Genomic DNA, 21474 nt, shown 5'->3' with positions numbered 1-21474 from the left:
TCAAAGTACGTGGGATCGAGAGAAGTAATAAAGTGAAGAAAAAGACCAAGCTCTCTGCAAACAATCACTTTCGTTGAGGAAGATGAAAAGGGAGGATTTACTCCCTATGATGACACAATCGTCGTTGTTTGGAGGTGCACCGAGTGCTGGTGGATACGGGGTCTTCTGCGGATCTTCAGGGTCCTCAATGGTAGTAGGAGCAATGCAATTGGATTTAACAATTGGGACATACCTGAGGGAGACGACTGTACGAGTGAATTTCTTAGTTGTTCTGGAATTGCCTGCATAAAATGTCATCCTCGAAAGACAATCCTTAACTAAATTAGGAGCGATCGTGTCAACTAAACTTATGATTATCGAGTTCTCGATAAAAAATGGTGTTGGAAAAGTTACTTTTGATCAGAAAATTTCTCGACAATGCTATATTTCCTACTTGAAGGGAAAAGTTGGGCTGAGGAAGGTAGCGGCCATTCAGAGACTGAACCTGTAAAGAAATTAGAAAGGCTCCAGTTGGATCCTCCCTAGGAGGCGAAAGGGTCCTTTATTGGTTCATAGCAACCAGAGGATTTCAAGAAAAAGTTAAGAGTTTCTTCGAGAGAACATGGTTGTGATTACGTGGTTGGCAACAAATATGTCGTGGATAGATTGCAACATACCGGATCACAAGCTATAGATCGACTTGAAAGCCAAATTAGTAATTAAAAAAGGAAGAAATTTCTCGATCGAGAAGAAGGGGGCCATATGTATCGAGGTTTTTAAACTAAAAGGTTCAGGATTCATTGAATCTATCAAGTGTCCGATGTGGATGGACAATGTTGTAATGGTTAAGAAGGCGAATGGGAAATGGCAGATGTGTACTGACAATATTGATCTGAACAAACCATGCCTAAAGACTATAGCAGTATATAAGAGTTTGAGTTTAATGGATGTGTACTCAGGATACATCCAAATTTTGATGAATAAAGACGTTTAGAAGTTCAAAACTTATCGGGGAACCTATGACTTCAAAGGAATGTCGTTCGAGATGAACAATGCTGGAGCTACTAAGAAGGGTGTTGTGAACAAAATTTTGAAGGACTTGATTGGGCGAAACATGGAGGGTTTAATGATAAGTTAATGAAATGCTTACGACGATCAAGACATTTTTTATCTGGCGGAGGTTTTTGGTGTGTTAAGTAAGTACTAAATGCGGCTAAACCTAGAAAAATGTGCTTTTGAAGTATACTCGGGAAAGTTCTTGGGGTTCATGGTCTCACGAAGAGGAATTAAGGCAAAACCCGCCAAGATCCAAGCCTTGATCAATATGGAGCCTTTCCGGACAAGGTGCTGCCTTAAACAGGTTCATAACGCAATTAGGAGAAAGATGTATGCCGTGTTTTAAAGTGCTAAAAAATATAAAAGGAGATAAAGGACAATGGACAGACAGAAGTTATTAATTAATTTCCCTTTAAAACAGGTGCCTCACAAACCAGACATCTTAGGGTGAATGGCGGCTTGGTCGGTAGAATTAAGTGAGTATCAGATTGATTTCAATCCCTGAACGGCAATAAAAGCACAAGCATTGATTGACTTTGTGGTTGAGACGAGTTCTCCTATTTCAGGGATTGCCGAATCTTAGTACGCTCTAAGAAGTGGGACATTTATGGGAACGGATAGATTAATAAAAATGGCGCAGGCGCTGAAATCTTATCAAAGAGCTCGGGAGGATTTGTTATTTGGTATGCTTTTAAGTTCAAGTTTGAAGCAAGCAATAACGAGGCTGTGTATAAGGCCTTCCTCGTTGTGCTTCGGTTGGCAAAAGTGCTCTTCGTCTCAGAAATAGTTATTTTCAGTGATCTCAGTTGGTGGTCAACCAAGTTTAAGGAGAGTTTAGGGAAAAGGGCCCCGACTGGCTAAGTATCAAAAGATGATGCACTCACTAATGAAGGAGTTTGAGAAGGTTCAGGTCTCTCAGATCCCTCGAAAGGGAAACAAAGTGGCATATAAGTTGTCGAGACTGGCAAATGTAAAGGTAAAGACTATAGACTTGGTGTACATAGAAGAATTGAACTTACAGAGGATGAGGACCAAAGAAATGATGTACCTAAAAGAATAACGATGTTGGATGAACCCGATCATTAAATATCTTCGAAATTATCGGTTATCTAACGACCAAAAGGAAACCCTTTTAAGAAGGATGCGAACTGAAAGGCCACTATTTTAAATGGAAGACTTTATCAAAGATCTTATAAAGGACCATTGCTAAGATGCTTGGGACCCGAGGAACTCCCGAACGTATTATGGGCCTACAAAACAATATTTCGAACATCTACTGGAGAGACACTATTCAATTTATCTTACTGGTTAGTGGCCCTAGCCCTAGTGGAAATAGTGGCTGCGATTCTTAGAGAAAGTGAATTTGAAGAAAACCGGAACGAGGAAGGTTTGTTGGACAACCTAGAATTCCTGGATGAAGTTCGGGCAAAGACAATAACTAAAATCAATCAATTCCGTAGGTTTATTTTATCTTACTAGAATACTCGAGTAAAGCGTTGGCAATATTGTCCGGGAGATCTTGTCTTAAGAAACACAACAGCTTCAAACCCTTAGCACCAGAAGAAACTGGATCCTTCATATAAAATACGAAAGCAGGTAGGCTAGGGGGCTTACTGATTGAACAATGTAGCAACTGGCAGAGAGTTGGACCGATCGTGGAATACTAGAAAATCGAGAAAAAATTTTCGTTAGTCTTTTTATCAAGATTATTCCTCACACCAAACCTGTTTTGAATATGGGGCGCATGGTTAAATGATTAACACTAAGGACGGATTCAAAAGGTCTCAGTACACCTTACATATGGTAACCGTCAACATTTGGGTCCTCCGACATATGGTAGGGATTCTAGAGGGTCCTTTCGGCAGCTCCCAACTTCAGCTCCTCAAAGACTTAAGCATTACAAAAGTCTATGTGAAGACCGGTAGGGAAAGAAGGATCCTGCTTCAAAATGGACCTCCAGCCTTCGTTTTGACCATCAAGATAGGCCATGGAGTTGTAGCGGGCCAGAACGGCTACCTGTTTAGGTACTTTTGAACACATGCCTTTCTGAACCTCAACAAAGGTCCTTCAGGAGCAGCAGAAAGGAGAAGATATTGTAGATCGTCTCGCGTTTTTACTAAACCTTTGACTTTAGCATCTGAAGTCGAACGCACAACTTGAATCCTGTCCACTTCTCGCTCCCTTATGGTCTAAGTGGCCACCATCAAATCAAGTCCAACCTTACGAAGTTTGGAGTTCTTCGAAATGGTCTTCATTTCCTCGTCGTGACGCCAAGACCAAACACTAAGGTGACCAAGGCTCAACAAAGCTTCCATATGCTGGTAGAAGTCGTTAGTGACGACCCTGCAACCAACAAGAGATTAAAATGCAGAACACAAAGAAGAACAGAAAAAACAAAGAACATTTCCGATTCAAAAATTTTATTTGATTGAAGAGTTTACGAACTCTTTGTCGAGCAAGTACTGTTAGCAAGGATACTACCCTAACATGTCAACTCACTTTTGGGACTTTTGGAGAAGACGACTCATCTAGGAGGGGGTTGGATTTGCTGAGATGGTAAATTGAGAAAAAAGAGGTAGAGAAAGAGTGATGCCTAGCTCAAAACAAAGGACTATCAAGTAGATCTTTTAAAGCCAGCTGTTCGGGAGAAGCATCCTGTGACACAGGTGGCATGATTGGATATTTCAACAAATATAGAAGAAAAGGAAGAAATCTGACCCCTCTTTTTAGGGTATCAATGCAAATTGAAAACTCCTTAGGAGGGTTGGAATTAACCCTTTCATCAGAATTCGAGACTCGAAGGAGATAGGAAAAAAGGGATGAAAAATAGTCAGTAATGTTGTCCACTTCAGCAGGACGAATGTGGGAGATAAAGAAGTCGGGACCATCGAAGGCCTTTAAGAAGGTCGGGAATCACTAGCAACTGCCTTCTTGAAGGTTTTGTGCTTTCGGGAGTTTGGAGGAGAAGTAGCGATTCTACCTTTCATATTATTCGTTGGTTGTTCTGTACGAGAAGACTGGGCTAAAGCACCAAACCAACGGTCGGTGATCCTAATGTTCTTATCCTCAGAAAATTCAACAGAGATTGAAGGGCTAGATTGGTTATCTGAGTCGTCTCCTTCGACCATTCGGTCGATTGAATCATCCTTAGATATTCTCCCACTACCCATTATTAGAAAAGGAAAGGGGTGTGCCCTAAAGGGTTCTAAAAGAAAATTGAAGTGAATGGGGCCCTAACCAGCAGAAATGGTAATCCCCAAAATGAAAATGAAGAAGAAAAAGAGAGGAAGAGAAAAGAAGAACACTGGACGAAGGGATGGAAGAACTTACTTGTTAAATACTTAAACAAGTGGAGCAAGTTGAAGTTGATTTTGGAAAACTTGATGGTAGAGATCATTTAAGAGCTTATTGAAATCTTCAAAACAAAGGAACTCGAAAATGGCAAAGTAAATAATTGAAATGCAAGGTAAAGGGGGGGGTTTAAATAACTTGAAAGATGGATTTGGACGAACATGATCAATTCAGATCTACGATCGAGAATATGTGTTTGTTCGGGACTAAGAAACCAAGCAAGATTATTCCAAGATCAACAGCTAAATGTAGGTGACGGTTCGAGGGAAAGGGCGTTATGATGGCACATGTTCCCAATGGGCATGTGGAGTTAAAAAGCTAATCGCGATGAGTGAATGTGGCTCGAGTGGCAGTCACGCTTCTGGGATTTGAAGACCTATCGAAGGAAGAACAAAACCCTTTTTTGAACAGATCTAGTTGGAAGCACCGACTCTTAGTACTAAAGAAGCAGTTCCATCTGATGAATTTGTGTCTGATCTAGATCTGCCTATTGCTTTGAGAAATCAATGTGACACATGCACTAAGCATCCAATCTCTAATCATATTTCATATCAGTCCTAGGGCTTTATTTCCTCTTTGACCTCCATCTCTATTCTTAACTCCTAGCAGGAGGTAGTGTCTCACTCAAATTGGAAGAAGGCTATGGATGAGGAAATGGAAGACTTGGGAAAAAACAAAATGTGGGTGCAAGCGGGTGTTTTTAATCGAGCAGATGGTAGCATTGTGAGGCATAAGGCGAGACCGGTAGCCATAGACTTTACTCAGTTTGGACCATTGTCTCATGTGTAGTGACCCAAGAGTGGGATCTTCAGTAGTTGGATGTCAAGAATGCTTTCCTACTTGGAGAACTTCTAGAAGAAGTATATTTGGATATACCCCTTGGATATTCTGGTCCTGAAACACATAGGAAAGTATGCAAATTGAGGAGAGCATTGTATGAACTACAACTGTCCACTACGGCTTGGTTTGGGAGGTTTTCATAAAGTTGTGGTCTCCTATAGCGACAAGTAGAGCAATGCAGACGATACCCTATTTATTAAATGGGGAGGTTCTCATATTACAATTCTTCTAGTATATAGTGGATGACATAGTCATCACAGGAAGTAGTGAGAAAGTACGCATTGGACCAAAAGAGACTAGGATGGTAGGGTGTAGACCTTCTGAGACCCCAGTAGAATGAAATCAATAGTTGAAGTCAAAGGAAAGAGAACCTACTGATAAGACCAGCTATCAAAACTGGTCGGGAAGCTGATTTATCTTTCATATACCAGACCCATTTTCACCTCGCAGTTGGCCTTTTATTCAATACATGCACAATCCTTACTCCTCGCATCTAGATGCAATGTACCATATCTTAAGGTAGATTGACAAGCATTTTTTCAAGTAGAAGGTCGAGTTTGGGCCTATTTAGATTTCATTTGTCACATATGATAATAAAGGAGCTGATATCGAGTGTCAAATTATTCAATAGCATTCTTAGCAAGTTGGGCCCGATAGACATCTAAGCACCAACTTGAGGGGGAGTCTTGTAAGTCAAAGAATGGTAGTTTTATCTTGTTAGGAGTTTTATTATTTTTTAGTCCCACATCTGGTATTCTTGTATTCTTCACTTCATTCTAGTGTTATAAATAAAGTTCTGCAGTGTCATAATGACATGCAAGGATTTAGCAAATATTCCATCAGAATCCAATTGGGTGGGCGGCCAGAGTGCAACGATGTTTTCCGTTGCATGGAGTAGATGTGATGAGAAGTTGAGGGCAACCATCATATACTTCAATGGTCCACTTTAAGGTTAGTTAAATTCAGAGAACTATGGAGCTATATAAAGAAGTGGCTGGAATGAGTGTGCATGGGAAGTGTAGGTGTTGTAAAGCTGAGATTTAGGAGCTAAGCAAGTTGGGATTAAGGGGATGGTAAGGGGCATAACGGATAACAAATTTGATGAACTCAAGTATGTCATTTGGGAGTTCCAAGGGTAGATGAGCACATTGAACTCAAAACTTTGTTCTCTAGCTCAACATATGGAGCAAGAACAAAGCAATCCGAAGTTTAAAGTGAGCTTGAGGGCTTTATCTTATGCAAGGGAAGGCTGTGGAGGTGGGAGCCTCAGGCGCTGAAGATTACAGAGGAAGGGTTTGGTATAATACATCGATTCTATGTAGAGAAATGACGGCACATCGTGACTTCTTCCCACATTAACTAGAAATGCTGATTTTCAGTGGCGTGGATCCAATTGGGTGGGTGGCTAGAGTACATTGATATTTTTCATTGCATGGACTCAACGTCAATGTGAAGTTGAGGGCAGGGTCCAGCTTAGTGTTGGTAATGGAGGATTGCAAAGCCTTATCGAGTCATGGTTGGGGTGGAGGAGATTGCAGTCGCCACAGATGATGTTGTCACAAAAGGCAGTGACTGGCTCTTGTCATGGAAGCTCAGTTTTAGAGTACATTTCCTAATTCGAAGCCCTAGCGGTCATCGTTTGAGTAAGGAAACAAGCCTTGTTGAAGTGTGGCTCTATTTTGGGTTTGATGAAGAAAATAAAGGCTGAAGTACGAGTCTTCTAAGCAGGTAGCTCAGCCCAATTTATGGATTTTGGCTTCAACCACTGTACATGCAGTGTGGGAATGATGCAATCTGGAGGCAAAGGATTTTGGCTTCGCCCACTGGATACTGAGGATCCCAAAATACCGAACCCCACCTACCTACTCACCGCTGGACCAGTTGATTGATTTCAGGCGTCTCTTTGATTAACCAAGTTATTTCCACTGCTTTAAGCCACTGACTGCCAAATCAGACCCATACATGTTAGCCCAATGTCAGACCCCATTGCTGCCCAATCAGACCCATACATGTTACCATGAGAGTCATCAGGCCAAGTATCAATTACTTTTCGACCCCAGTGTTGCTGGTTCCGGAAAAAAAATGAAGGTTGGAGAATGTTATGTGTGGAGGGCCATGCTCTCCACAATAAATGCAATCCTGGACAAGTTCTTCATCCCACCATCTATGAACTTTGGATGAGTTAAGGGGAGCAGCAGTATTTAGTAAACTTGACCTCAAGGCTGGGAACCATCAAATCAGAGTGAACGGGGAAGTTGTTGAGAAGACTACCTTTAGAACACACAATGGACACTATGAATTCCTCGTTGTGCTGTTAGGATTGACAGATGCTCAGCTACTTTCCAGTCACTAATGAATGAGGTATTCAAGTAAAACTTTAGAAAATTCATACTTGTGTTTTTTAATAATATCTTAGTCTTCGTGGGAGTCATTTGCAAATTGCCTTCTCACTGTTAGTGCAGCATAAATTGGTGGTGAATTCGAGAAAGATGTTCCTTTTGGGGTCCCGGAATTGGAGAGGTTAAGCCACATAAATTCTGGAAATGGAGTTGCCTCTGATTCTCAAAAAATAAAGTGCATGTTAGAATATAGCCACCTCCCAGTAATTTAAAGGCTTTGTGTGGATTTCTTGGGCTGGCTGGTTATTATCAGAGATTTGTAAAAGATTATGGGAAGGTTGCTGCTGCACTCATACAGCTGTTAAAAGAATCTTTTGTTTGGAATGGAGAAGCCATCAGAGCTTTTTTAGACACTCAAGGAGGCAATGACTATAGTACCAGTTCTTGCAATGCCTAATTTTAGCAAGGACTTTTTGGTGAAGACAGATGCATCAGGTCTTGGATTAGGTGTAATACTCGTATAGGAGGGCCATTCCAATAGCATATTCGAGTCAAAGATCTGTCCCTAAGAGCACTAGCCAAGTCAGTCTATGAGAAGGAGTTGATGGTGATTGCGGTAACCAAATGGAGGCGTTATCTAATAGGTCAATGCTTCAAGGCTAGGACAGACCAGCGTAGCCTGTGATACCTCTTGGAACATGTAGTAGCTGCTGATTAGCAGAAGTGGGTTATGAAGTTACTGGGCTACAATTCTGAGATCATCTACAAACCAGGAGCAGAAAAGAAAGCTGCCAATGCTGTATGGGAGACTAAAGGTGAACCCCACCTAGGTGCTCTCACCACCAATGTTTGGCAAGAAGCAGCTGATTGAAGAAGTGAACAGTGATAGATACCGGCCCATTATTCATGATTTAATTAGTGGGACAGCAGCTAACGCCACGTACCAGTTGAGAAATAGAGTTCTCTATTATAAAGGTTTGGGTTGTGGTAGCTAATGACTCCCCCTTGATCCCTAAGTTGCTGTCTGAATTCTACGCCGCTCCCTCTGCATTTGGGTTTCTTATGGACCTAAAAGCGTATTGTGGCAGTTCTGTTTTAGGTTGGCATGAAAAAGACCATCTGTGATTATGTGGCAGCTTGTGATACTTGTCAGAGGAATGAGCATCAGTCCAAGGTTTTGTGGCCCCTACCCAATTGTTGAGAGAATAGGACCAGTAGCTTGTAACCTAAAGATATCAGAAACCACACAAATGCACCCAGTCTTCCATGTTATCCCAGAAGAAGGTCATAGGTCAAGATATTCAGCCATAATCGCTACCCAAGTGCTTGGCGGACGACTATGAATTTACACGCATAACTGAAATGCTACTAGCCATCCGGTGTGCAGACAAAGGGCTGCCACTGGTTTTCATCAAATGGAAGCATTTGCGGCATTATGAGAACACTTGGGAGTATTTTACTGAGATGCACCAGCAATTTCCTGTCTTCAGCTTGAGGACAAGGTGAAACTCAAGGTGTGGAGTTGATAAGCCCCTTGTTTCTTGAGTTTACGCACTAATAAATAATTTCAGTGAATAAGCACCATGCATAAAGAAATAATGAGGATAAAGAGGTCACTTGGAGAGCAAGGAGAGGGGCAGTTATCCAATTCGGTTATGGGGTTTGGAGGGGTTGAATTGGCCTGGGAGAGGCTTTTGAAAGGCACAACTAGATAATGCCCCAACCTTTTCTGTTAGTCGATAATGTTTATTATTTACCATGGACAATCCACCTCCTTTCTCTTCCAAGTTTCAAGGAAAACCACCATTTCCCTCATTAAATTCTTTTCCCATTTCCCACAAGCTTCATGGTTTCTATTAATCTTGAATTACTATGAAAAACATTGATGCTTTCTTGTCCTCGATATTTTCTTTCTCCAGAGTAAGTTCACATGCAATTATGCCATTAAATCTCAATTATGCCATTAAATCTTAAGCCCATCATCAAAAGCTCCAACCCTTCGTCTCTTCTCTCTGAAGATATATGTAAACCCATCTTCATCACCTGAAACCATCGCCGTGTGTGATCAAGGGCCTATCACCATCTTTCCTTGTTTAGGTATTGCCTTGTGAGATGGTATTCTGGTGTAATCTCCTTTTTCTGCCTCTTTGTCGGGGTGGTGTGATTTTGTTAGAAAGCAATAATTGGTTTCTTTGAGTTAGAAACCTCCATATATTTTTCTTGGATGAATAAAGAATTCCTTACCAAAGGAAAGAGTGGGGTAGTAGAAAGGAAATATGAGCAAATGCAAGGGCTGAACTCAAACAAGAGCCAACAAAGGCACCTAGCTAAACTCAAAACTAAAGAGGAACGGTCAAAGCCGAAAGGAATGCTGGAAACTAATTTGTGCCTCTATTATTTTTCATTGCCCCCCACCCCTATGGGACTTGAGCCCAGCAACGAAATCTCCATCCCAGTGGTGGCCATCTAGTGGAGCGGTTGGTTCTCCTGCAGCCTACATGATTGGGAACCCCACTTTCTTTTAGATTAACATCTTGCATTGCTCATATTTTCTTCCTCCTAAGAACTAATGGCAGCCATTTCAGTTCCTTGTCTTGTTCTAATTTTGATTCTACTTCTTCTGCAGTGGATCCAGACGATTACATGCTGCAACTCAAAAAACACGTGCTCCAGTGATGGAAAACAATATTCAAGTACGCAAGTAATCCTTTCATTCATTTGGAACTGCAGACCTGGAGATTGAACTAAAAAAGTAATCCTTTCACTCATTGCAGGTGCGGACCTGTTGGTGAAGCTATTAAGGGTTAAACAACAAACATAGGGCCTCCTTTTTCCCCAGTGATGGCATCTATTGTCATTGTTAATGCACACAGAACACTTAATAATATCTGACTATTCTTCCTCTGATATACCTCGAAGACTTGAACGACAGAAACCAATCCAATTGCAATAGCTGATTCATCTCTAAGGTTCCATGATAATGGAATAAGTATCACCTGCTGCAAATATTGAGGCATCATCACCCCCCTTGTAACCAAATGCAGATCACCATTCCAATGATTTCTATCATCCCACCTGTAGGCCCAGAACCTTACGTACAGAATGTGCAAGATCTCTGAACTCTGGTAAGTAAAAAGTGTGAATTCGATATGATTGAAAGTACATACTTGACCTTGTTTATTCATTCCCACTTGGACAACGTATTCTTTTCTGGATTCCAATTTGGCAATTATCTAGGGATACAAACCTCGTATTCGCTTTTTTTTTCTTTCTTTTTTTCTATCTAATTTTTGGTGATTTGCCCAACAGTTACGGATGAGAAATCAGACCTATGGATCACTGGGATATAGTTTTTAAGTTGAAATCAAATGTTGTAAAACATGATTTACAGTTTAAGTTTCCCCCTCAAATTATGGACAACATTATAGTGGTACTGCATACTGTTGCACATCATTTGTGACGTAGAGAATGTAGATGGTAATAATTTAGCATGCAATGTGCGGATGTCAAGTGATATTGGAAAGGGAAATTGTATTTGACCGATTAACATTTGTTGTTTCACTGAAGATGCAATGCATTCATTTATTCTTTTTACCTTCGAATTTGTTGTACGGTTTGTACCTTGAGTCCAAGTTCCACAAAAAGTGAATGAAAAATAACCCTAAAATTCTTAAGAGATACATTAGTTTCCTTCTTATATCTTACAACTTGTTAAGATTTATGCAAGTCATGGAGATGTCGCTTAAATACACAAGAAGTATCCAAATAATGCGGATAGTAAAGAAGAATTTCCATACTGACAAATAGAAATTATAACTCTCAATATTCGCATAAACTCTTGTAAAAGACAAAGTAGGAGGCAAAAGTATACTCGTTATACATTAGCTATTTTTATTTTTATTTTTTTGGGTGAAATCGTTTTACATATACTAACATGACAAAAGCTCATAAGATTATTTGTAGTACACTTCAAGTGTAATACAAATATGAACCCTCAAAAAGGAATCTCTCGAGAATCCGCTTGTGGGAGAGTCGGAAACCCTCAGATATCAATCTCGTTGAGATCTGCTTGTGGGTGCATCGTAACGTATCTGTAGTGATTACACATGACAAAATCTCACCGCGTTGATAAACTTAATCCCTTCAATTGCAATGATAGTTCTCTACTTAATACTAACGGGTGGATTGGCGACTCACCATCTACACTGGCTATGCACCAAATCAGGGACTCCGAGAGTCTACATGGATAATTAATCTGAACTTCTGATTCCGATCTCAAGATCCAAAGAAGTAAAGTGCCAAAGATCATAATCTTTTCTTCGGCCAACCAAATACGCTTTATCCAAATCTGCTCCCAATCAAATTTCTTGAATTCTTTGGTGGTTCAAGGTTTACCTGTAACTAAGATGAAGATTTGTTGAATCAGCCAAACTCCAATTCTTTTTTTCATCCTCTTGCAGGATAACCCTAAATTTGTTAGTGGAGTTGATTCGAACCTCACTCTCAGTGCAGAGGTTATGGATTCAACCCTTACCGGCAACATATGTAATATCATAATCCCCAATTTCCCTATATATAAAACGTCTTGGTTAAAAAAAAAAAAAAAAAAAAAAAAGAATGATCACGGCCTAGAAAAAACTTCTAGAATTGTGAGGAATCTGAACCACTCAAGGTTTCATTGGCTACATGATTGCATACCCTTCCATTTGTGGTACAAACGAATAACAGATCTGTACAAAGAATCTATGCCCTAGCTTATTCGTTTAAGCTATGATTCAAGCGCAGCTCGAAAATGCCCTTCAAAATTTTGTGGCTCATAACTTCTCCGTATTGAACACCTCATGGCTATATCCTTGCTAATTACCCCCAATATTCAAGTTTCCCATATTAACAAATCTACACTATATTATGCAAGAAAGTGGAAAATAACCCAAATTGACAAAAATGCCTTTAAATTAAGATGACCCATAAGTCATCCATTTTAGCCCTGAAATGAGCGTTAATTGTGGCCCACTACCAATAACGGGTCATATAGCAAATCTTCACGGTTTCTTTATGACAACGTTAAATAACTCCAAAAGGCCAAAATTCCCTTTAAAATGAGGTGACCCGTAACTTCTCCGTTTCGACTGCTTATTGAGCACCTCTTGTGGCCATGTCCACGCCAATTACCCCTAGCATTCAAGTTTCCCATATTAACAAATCTACACTATCTTATGCAATAAAATGGAAAGTAACTCAAACTGACCAAAATGCCTTTAAATTAAGATGACCCATACCTCATCCATTTTAGCCCTGAATTGGACGTCAATTGTGGCCGCACTACCAATAAGGGGTCATATCAGCACATCTCCATAGTTTTTTCAGTATGACTACGTTAAATAACTCCAAAAAGGCCAAAATTCCCTTTAAAATGAGGTGCCCCGTAACTTCTCTGTTTTGGTTTCGGATTAAGCACTGCCCATGACCATGCAAGCTTGCCAATTACTCCTACTGATCGAATCTACTATACTGAAAAATCTACAGTCTTCTGCAGTATATCGAATGTAACTGAAATCGTTCGAAATGCCTTTCAAATTTGGGGTACCCATAACTTATTTGTTTTAACTCCAAAATTGTTGAAATGAAATCCATCTAAAGGTAAAGGGGTTCCAAGTACTATTTGTTGATTTGGAATGGGAAGGAGATTTTATTGAGTTTCAATGAATGGTATAAATTTGGTCCTTGAATATAAAATAAAAAAGTAAAAAATGCAATTATATTTGGTCTTTTTAACATAAACCATTAGATTGAAATGACGTACATGGTACAATCTTGACTATTGCACCATAAGGGTATTTTGGTCGTCAAAATTATGATTTGTACTTAATTAGTCATTTCTATAAACCTCAAGGGAGCCCTATGCAAAAAGGAACTTTTTTTGGACTAAAAGTGACCTAGACCAAACCTTGGGGGTCCAAATGAAAATTACCCTAAAAATAATCATAAGATAAATTAAGTATAACACAAATGAAGATAATAAGATGGATGAGTGGCAAACCTGCGAAAGATGAGATAATGAATGATCATATTAAAGTTGGTTTGGTAATTGTTCCCATAAGTGATAAGCTTTGAGAAAGTTGTTTAAGATGGTACGACTACATTAAACGAATACCCATAAATGCTCTTGTATGGATAAGTTATCTAATCCATATTATATAAATTATAAAAGCTAGAGGCATACTTAAAATAGCCTTAAAAGAAGTAGTGATAAATGATATGCATAGCTTAAACCATGTATATAACATAGCATCAAACATAACTGATAGAATGTAATAATCCATGTAACCAACCCTATCTAGTTGGGGTGACGCTTATTGTTGTTGTTATTGTACTATTTTCAAGCTTAAGTGGATTAAGTAACTCTTGATTGTATATTTTTTTCATAAAAAATTTATAAGAATGTGAATGTATATTTTTTTATAACGAATTTAAAAGAATGTGAAGGATTCTTGTAATTACAAATATTTGTCTATGGGATAAATTTTATAAAGTGCTACATAATTCACCATCTTTTGTTTGTCATTGACTCATTGTATTGTTTGCTAACACTCCCTACTCTATTTGAATTGATGCTAAACTTAATAATTTGCTATATTACTAATATTTTGATGCACGGGGAAAGATAAAACGGTGTATTGTGTGAGTGCTATGCAACTTAAATGTGTCAATTTTAAATGATAATAACATAAGATAGTTTATTTATTAGCTACTATAAAAAAATTTAATCATACTATGGAGATGATTGATTTCAGCTTAGTCTCATGAAAATCATCCGTCTAATTCTTTGCATGAAAAATTGCTTTGTGTCGTCGTGTTGGTGGCTAGCGACCTCACTGACATGGTGACATATTACGATATATCGGACGACATTTGGAGGGGTGTCAATGAAAAATCGACTCATAGTTTAGAGGGGTATTTGGAGTCATTTTAATTTGAATTTGATTGTGCAGCCTAGTTTGAGGCCAATAAACACATTGTGATCGTTATTTTGACCTAAAACATCATCTAAACTGATGTTCCTAATTGACACATGTTCGACTGTATAAAATTCTGCTTGGTCGACGCAAATAATATAATAGTCGATGATAATGAAGCATAGATTCTAGAAAAATAGAGTTAAAATAAAAGATACAACAGAGAGAAGCGACATTTATGGCATTTGGCGACATCGCAATATATTGTTGACTTATTGTCGACTTCATGTGGAAGGGGGGTGTCGTGTCGCTACACTCCAACATGGCAATATATCACCGACACTGGAACCATGGACTGAACTAGAAGAATGGTTGTAAGAAAATGACATAAAAAAAATATTGAAATGTTTCAAAACTTGCTATATTTACCGAAAATATAAAAAGTAAACAAAAACCCTAAAAAATGGCGCAGACTTGCTTCCCGCGCAAAAATATTTAAAAAAAGTGTACCGCTTGTCTTGCAAACCTGAAGGACACATTTCATTTACGGAAAATTAAAAATAAAAGAAAAACCGACTTATTCAATATATATTTCTTTCAGTTTTCTTAAAGCGTCTCTTCAGTTTCCACAGAAGAAATACGACTTCATCGCTGAGATTTTTCGCTCTCCCGAACTCCAAACCTCCGATCCCAACCCCCAACTTCTTCCTCTGATAATCTACTTGTATTTTCGATCGCCGGGCGACCACGGCTGTTCATCTCTGTTAGAAGTTCTTGAGCGTTCGCATTTCTTCGGCTAACCATGGTTCGCGATCTTCTCTTCAATCCCTCTTATAATAGGATTTTCTAATTTGTTATTGAAATGAAATTTAGGGTTTGCTATCTGGGATCGGAAGTCGTAGGGAGAAGAAATACGACCTCGCTTCAGTTTTCTCGAAGAAAACTGAAGCGAGGTCGTATTTCTTTTCTTTCTAGACATCCATGGTTCGCGATCTTCTCTTCAATCCCTCTTTTAATAGATTTTTTAATTTGTTATTGAAATGAAATTTAGGGTTTGCTATCTAGACATCCGATCCCACGATCCCGATCACCAACTCCTTTCTCTGCTATTCGTTGCTACTTGCTAATAAGAATCTTATCCTACTTTTCTTTTCGATCGCGGCCGTTAAGTTCTGTTCGAAGTTCTTGAGCATTCCCGAAGATTGTAGGCTTTTTCTTCAAATGAAACTTAAGGTTATTTTGTATATCATTGTTTTCCTCACTTTAATATGTAAGCTTCAACTCCAAGAAAAAAGAAGTTCATCGCTTCTTTACTTTTAAGACTGCGGTCGACCTTCATTCCAGTCGGACATTCCCCAAGTTTCCCTCTCTCTCTTCTGTATGTCTCTCCAGCAAAGAGTCGGACATAGCTTCTCTCCCTTCTAGTACTAATCTGATTTTTTCGTTCCTACGTCATTATTGATTTGTTGATTTATAGTTCTGTCTTCTACCGTTTACCCATATCGACTTCTGCATTTCAGTTGTATCAATTTTATCTCTGGTTTTGATTTGGTAAAATTCTGCGCATATCATGGTACTATGCCTGTTGTATACTTTCCCTTCAATTATGGCATTTGTCTATCACATTAAAGTTCAGATATGTCCATGTGCCTCATCCACCACTACCGAAAAATAAGGTGAAGATCTTGTTCGATGTTGGGTGACTAATGTAGTTTCCTTAGATTGTTAAAATTAATGACTTAAATTCTTAAACAACTAGAGTTGCCTATCTTCTAGATGTCATACCAGGGTCCTCAGCTTAAAACTGTTGTGCAAACATTTTCTTGTAATATACTTATCCTTTCAGTTACTAAGTATAATGTTTGGATTGGCCTCTACTTACAAATTACAGCCATTTATTGAGATTCTTGTGGTTTTCTTTTTCTACCCTCTCTCTGTCTAGGATGCTTGTCCTACTAGAGCTTGTACAGAAAGAAGTCAGTCAAGACCATGCATGTGGAAATGGTGAGTTATTTCTGCTAGTTTTATGTATCTATCAAACCACACCATCCAGTGTTTCTAATTTTTTTCTTGTTTTTCAATTTCCCTCCCCGCCTTTCTGAGTGCCCTGTAATGGGCATTAATTTTCTGTTGGTAGCATTTGCTGAATATTTCACTCCTCAAATATTGTGGAATGGTTCCTCATAAGCATGATTCTATTCAGTAGTTCAATATAAATTTAGTAGACATACCGAGAAGCTTTATGTCATCAAAGTTTTATGGTTAATTTATATGTTTGTTAATATGAACTTCTCTTATATCTAAACTTTTTCTCTTTAATAAACTGTTCGATAAGTAAGTAGGAGATTCTATGTAGAAAACATAATTCATGAACATGGAAGAAAAGTTGGAGGGTAGTGCATAAGATTCATATGAAGATTGATAAAGTGTTAGAGAATGTTGGTTGGGTTGATAGGTTAAGGTTGTTTGAAGCATATTTTTTGGAGTTAGGGTCATCTAATCATAATAATCCAATGCTTGTGAGATAATAGAGGAGTTTAATTCAGGTGCTAAACCATATTGATTCTTCTAGAATGGGACCTCTTGGGCTTATTACCATCATGGTGTAAGAAGAGGATGACAGAAGTCAGTAAATACTGTTTGGACTCCTTGATAGGCCATGTCGGCTGATTATGATATGTAAAGATTGAGGTAAAGTTGTGGTACAAAGAAGAATTTGGTTGTACTTATCTAATAGTGAAGGAAGCTAAACAGAAGTTGGCGAATATTCAAAAACTACAAAGTAGTTCACCCTTGGATGATAAACTACTGGATTTAGAGAAGCACAGGTGATGGAGTAGGCAGCACTACATGAAGAAAAAATCATAACAGAGTTGTTTGAGGAGTAGTAATTATAGTTTGGAGACAAGAATAACAGTTTTTCCAAAAGGTAGTCAACTGTTAGCGGACTCGTGATCACATCTTATAGTTCAAGGACATTAAGGATTGTTATATTGAAGTCCCCAAGGATCTGTAGGAGGAGGTAGCTGATTTTTAATAGGCTAAATGGGTCCCCAAAGATTGATAAAGTGGTAGAGAGTGTGGGTTGGGTTGATAGGTTAAGGTTGTTTGAACTATAAATTTTGGAGCCATGATCATGCAATCATAATAATCCAATGCTTGTGAAGATAGTAGAGGAGTTTAATTCAGGTTCTAAACCATTTATATTCTTATAGATATAGATTAGGACCTCTAGGGTTGAGTTCCATTACGTTTTAAGAAGAGGATGACACAAGTAAGTAAATACTGTTCAAACCTCTTAATGGGCTTTGCCGGCTGATTAGGATCTGTTAAGATTGAGGCGAAGTCGTGGGAGAAAGAAGTATGTACTAATTTAACAACGAAGATAGCTAAACAGAAGTTGGCGAATATTCAATAACTACAAAATGGTTCAACCTTGGTTGATAAACTACTGTATTAAGAGAACCAAAGGTGAAGGGGTAGGCAGTACTACATGAATAAAAAATCATAAAGGAGATGTCTGGGGAGCAATAATTATAATTTGAAGACGAGAATAACAAATTTTCCATTAAGGGGTAAATTATATGTGGAATCGTGTTCATATTTTATTGTTAAAACACTGAAGGGTTGATTTATTCAAGTCCCCAAGGATATGAACGAGGAGGTAGCTGATTTTTTCTAAGCTAAGTGTGTCGAATTCTAAAAACGTTAGACTAGCGTTATAATGGATAAGATGGAAAGAACGATGTGGTGGATGTTAAAAGATTTGGCTGTATGATTCTATCAATCAAGCTTATGTTATTGATGGAGATCATAAATTAAAGGATATGCACCTCAAGTTGGACATGATGAAATCACAAAGCTACATTTTTGATAGAAGATAGATGGATTGGTGTAAGGATTTTGTAAATGGAGGAGAGATTATTATAAGAGGTGATCCAAGTGGGCATATCAAGGAAGTTCAAAAGAGTTAAACATACATGGAGGATATGGTTGATTCGAGGGGGAAAGAGGATGGTATCTCCTTTTGAGATTTTGCTGTTGCTTTTGATTTAGTTATGAAAATGCTTAGTTTGGAATAAGAATAGAATTTGATAACCTTCAAAAGTGGATATCGTAGAACCTGGATGGGTTTCTTCCTATTAGCACAATATGAATAGGGATGAAGTGGTGAATAAAGATATGGATGCTAAATACTTATGGCAGCTACAGGGGCTGTGAGGGCCAAGAATGCCTCAGAGATAAAGCCATATTTAAAACATGTTGAAGAGTAAGAAAGTGAGTTTGGCCAATCTTCTAGTAACAAAAAGAGAGGAAGCAAGTGCACATGACTTTTTGGTAGCAAGGTACGTCTATGGAAGTATGTTTAGAATAGATGGTGGAGAATAGCATGACTTGAGTTGGATGGGACCCAAACTTTGTAAATTTTGAAGTACCACGGATGGAACCCCAACTTAATCCTGTCATGGTTACGGTTTTCTAATAAGCTACTTTGTTTGCTACATAGTGTATTCTAGTAATTCAATGGAAGCAAGCATCTATAGAGGAATGCGGAGGGCCTAGTAAAGAATTCATAAGCTTAGGATGGTTTTAGCGTATGCAAATATTTTGTGTCAATGTAGAGAGAAGATAGGCATGGACCCTTCATGGTTGGTAGAAATGTTGGGTTTAAATGTTTGCACATTGGGTTGACATATTTATAAGTGGACTGTGAAATTGTATACTTAGACAACTAAGTAGAGGGTTTTGCAAGAGATTCGTTTGAAGCTTGTCAGAGTGCTAGAGAATGTTGATTGGTTGGATAGGTTAACGTTGTTTGAAGTGTGTTCTTTTTGGAGCCAGGATCATTTGATTATAATAATCAAACACTGGTGATGATAATGGAAGAGTTAAATTCTTCCTCTAAACCATTTGGGTTCTTTTAGGCTAGGACCTATTGGTTTGACTACCATCATGACATAAGAAACGGACGGAGCAAGTCAATAACTATTATCCGAACCCCGTAATGGGCTTTGCATGCTGATTACTATATGTTAAGATTAGGTGAAATCGTCGAACAAATAAGCTTTCTTCTGTACTTTAGCGGAGGAAACTAAATTAAAGTTGGTGAATTTTCAACAACTGTTCCTTGGATGATATACTACTAGATTGAGAGAAGCAAAGGTGAAGGAGTAGGCAACACGACATTAAGATAAAATGAGAAAGGAGATGTAAAAATGAGAAAGGAGATGTACGGGGAGCAACAATTACAGCTTATAAATGGGGATTACAATTTTTTCTTAAGATGGAATAGTGATTAGATCTTATAGCTCGAGGACATCAAGGATTGATTTATTGATGACCCTAAGGATATGATGGAGTAGGCATTTGAGTTTTTTTTTGGCTAATTTGCCCTAATTGAAATAAAAGTATAATGGGTGCCACTGTGGATAAAGATGGAAAGAATGAAGTGGTTAAGGTTAAAGGATTTGGGAATAAGATTACTAGCACCTTTTTGCAATTGGCAGCAAAGGAGGGGTTAAATGTGTGAATTGATGTGGCTGGTTGATATATTTGATGTGGAGCGAGAAAGTGTACACTTGGACAAATAAGTAGAGTTGAGAGCGTAAGATTCGTTTGAAGCTTGGTAGAGTGTTAGCGAATGTTTATTGGGTTTTTCGGTTAAGGTTATTTAAACCATATGTCTCGGAGCTAGGATCATTTGATCATATAATAATCCAATGCTAGTGAGGATTAGAAAGGAGTTTAATTCAGGTCCCAAACCATTTAGATTCTTCTAGATTAGGGCCTCTAGGGCTGACTACCTTTATGTTGTAAGAAGTGGATGACACAAGTATGTGAATGCCGTTCAATCGCCTTAATGGGCTCTGCCAGCTATTTAGGATCTGTTAAGAATGAGGTAAAGTCGTGGAACAAAGAAGTACTTATGTTTTAATAAAGGAAGCTAAACAGAAGTTGGGAAATATTCGATAACTATAAAGTAGTTCACCCTTGGATAATAAACTATTGGATTAAGAGAAGCAAAAGCTGAAGGAGTGGCCAGCACTACATGAAGATAAAATCATAAGGGAGATGTCTTGGGAGCAGTAATTATAGTTTTGACACGAGAATAACAATTTTCCCAAAAGGTAGCCAACTATAAGTGAAATGTTGAACACATCATATGGTTCCAGGACATTAAGGGTTGATATATCGTAGTCCCCATGGTTATGACGAAGGAGGTAGCTGATTTTTTTTAGGTTAAATGGGTCAAATTCGAATAATGTTAGACTAGTGTCGCAGTGGATAAGATGGAAAGAACGATGTGGAGGATGTTAAAATATTTCGATGTAAGATTCTATCCATCAACCTTTTTTTATTGAGGAAGATCAGAAATTAAAGGATATGCCCCTCAAATTGGACATGATGAAATCACAAAGCTTACATTTTTGATAGAATATGGATGGATTGGTGAAAGGATTTTGTGAAAGGATGAGAGATTATTACAAGAGGTGATCCAAGTGGGCATATCAAGGAAGTTCAAATGAGTTAAACATACATGGAGGATATGGTTATGTCGAGGGGAAAGAGGATGGTATCTCCTGTTGAGATATCGCTGTTGCTTTTGATTTAGTTGATGAAACTGCTTAGTTTGGAAAAAGAATAGAATTTGATTACCTTCAAAAGTGGATATCGTAGAAGTTGGATGGGTTTCTTCCTATTAACACAATATGAATAGGGATGAAGTGGTGAATAAAGATATGCATGCTAAATACTTAAGGCAGCTACAGGGGTAGTGAGGGTCAAGAATGCCTCAGAGATAAAGCCATATTTAAAATAAGTTGAAGAGTAAGAAAGTGAGTTTGGCTTATCTTCTAGTAACAAAAAGAAAGGAAGCAAATGTAGATGACTTTTTAGTAGCAAGGAACGTGGATGGAAGTATTTTCATAACGGATAGTGGATAAACTCACATG

General features: G+C 38.4%; 2 long non-coding RNA genes across 4 annotated transcripts in view; both read left to right on the top strand.

Moving 5' to 3' along the window:
- The window catches only part of LOC149014361 (uncharacterized), a 72094-nt gene extending 60684 nt beyond the window's left edge, over nucleotides 1-11410 (top strand). For 2 of the 3 annotated variants that reach the window (XR_016173649.1, XR_016173651.1), the window contains exons 3-4: nucleotides 10192-10258; nucleotides 10340-11410. This is a non-coding gene — a long non-coding RNA (uncharacterized LOC149014361). The remainder of the gene's footprint in view (nucleotides 1-10191; nucleotides 10259-10339) is intronic. The other variant, XR_016173650.1, reaches the window with a different exon arrangement.
- Nucleotides 11411-15139: 3729 nt separating this feature from the next.
- The window catches only part of LOC149014360 (uncharacterized), a 62396-nt gene continuing 56061 nt past the window's right edge, over nucleotides 15140-21474 (top strand). Inside the window, exons 1-2 of the long non-coding RNA XR_016173410.1 lie at nucleotides 15140-15326; nucleotides 16464-16525. This is a non-coding gene — a long non-coding RNA (uncharacterized LOC149014360). The remainder of the gene's footprint in view (nucleotides 15327-16463; nucleotides 16526-21474) is intronic.

This window comes from Hakea prostrata, chromosome 5 (genome assembly GCF_041222555.1).
Source record: "Hakea prostrata isolate BN-2017 chromosome 5, UWA_Hpros_2, whole genome shotgun sequence".
In the NCBI taxonomy this organism is placed as follows: domain Eukaryota; kingdom Viridiplantae; phylum Streptophyta; class Magnoliopsida; order Proteales; family Proteaceae; genus Hakea; species Hakea prostrata.
Note: the sequence above shows the minus strand (reverse complement) of the source record. Positions and strands in the feature narration are given on the sequence as shown.